This window comes from Sipha flava, unplaced genomic scaffold (genome assembly GCF_003268045.1).
Source record: "Sipha flava isolate LNK unplaced genomic scaffold, YSA_version1 177_pilon_pilon, whole genome shotgun sequence".
In the NCBI taxonomy this organism is placed as follows: domain Eukaryota; kingdom Metazoa; phylum Arthropoda; class Insecta; order Hemiptera; family Aphididae; genus Sipha; species Sipha flava.
In genome coordinates, this window is record NW_020272091.1 from 1258888 (window position 1) to 1260298 (window position 1411).

The following is a 1411-nucleotide window of genomic DNA, read 5'->3' on the forward strand; positions in this document are numbered from 1 at the left end:
CCCCCCCCCCCCCCCCCCCCCCCTCCCAACAATCCCAAGTTGTCGTCGGTCCCAAGACCGCGCGACGTGCGCGTGTATGCATAGCCGCACGGCCTACTTGGCGTTCCTCTACCGTGTGTGGTTTTCGTCGGAAGATCAAAATTTAACGTCGCCCCCGGTGCGTATTGATTTTCGTTCGACCGTGTCCCGGACCCGGTACGTTCTTTCAAAAACGTTCTTCTTCTCTCGTTTTCGAACGTCATTTCTCAAATTTTCCATTTGCGCCTACCAAAAGAAAGTTTGACGTTGTTCTATTATGGTAGGTCATGTTACACGAACGACGACCACGTATCATCATCGGTACGTGACGGAAAAATGTACGCGATTTCGTTTCTACGGATTAGTAATTGTTCATTTTTCACATCAACACATTTCTATATCTATATCGAAACCGTTCTAACGATCATCTGAACACTTACGACATTGGTGAAAACAATATCACGGGACTGATGTGTACGCGCTCAACTGTTATTTGCTAACTTCAAAAATGTTGTTGGACTTAAAAACGTACTTAAAATGTGAGCATTCCAGAGATTATGGTTTCTGTGTCTAATGATTTTAACAGTTCATTAAAAATTATAAACATCACTAATTTGTTGATGATTAGATTTTATTCAAACCTTTTGGCCAAACTCCACTTCATTTATTGCGATCATCGCGTATTGAAAGAAAAAATAAAAATAGTTCGGTATCCATTGAGTGTAATTTAGCTGTACACGTATTTTTATATTTTAAGAAATACTTGTGTCGTTTATATGATTTTACCGTTTTTCGTATTCGCAAGTCTATGGGTTCAAATGAATTGTTTACATATCACCTTAGTTTTCAAAGTTGTTATCTATAAAAATTATAGTACAGGTAAACTGGTCTTATACTATTATTAGGGTATGTATTTTTTAACAACAATTTTAAAAATATTTTTCTCTGCTTTTTGTCATCTGTAGAATATTAATTAGGTTTCTAACGATCAGTTCGAGTTTTATTTTTAACTTGCACCAGTAAAACTTCGATACAAACTTTAACCAATGATTTCAATGTTACATATACTAGAAATAATTCACAATCGTTTATTTTTTCTGTTTGTCGATGTACCTATCACTTTTATTATGTTTTTTACAATAAGTAATTTAACCGTCAATGATCGATTTACCATCGTTGGCTTTTAACTCCGATACTTTTTACCTGTGTAGAGAATTTCGTTTTCAATATACAAACACCTTCATCAAAGTATGTTCTAAACAACCCATTATGTGTTGAATGATTTATAAATTGGATACATTAACGAACGAAAACATATCTATTGAAATTGGGTACGATGAATGCATACACACACACACACACACACACACACACACACACACACACACACACA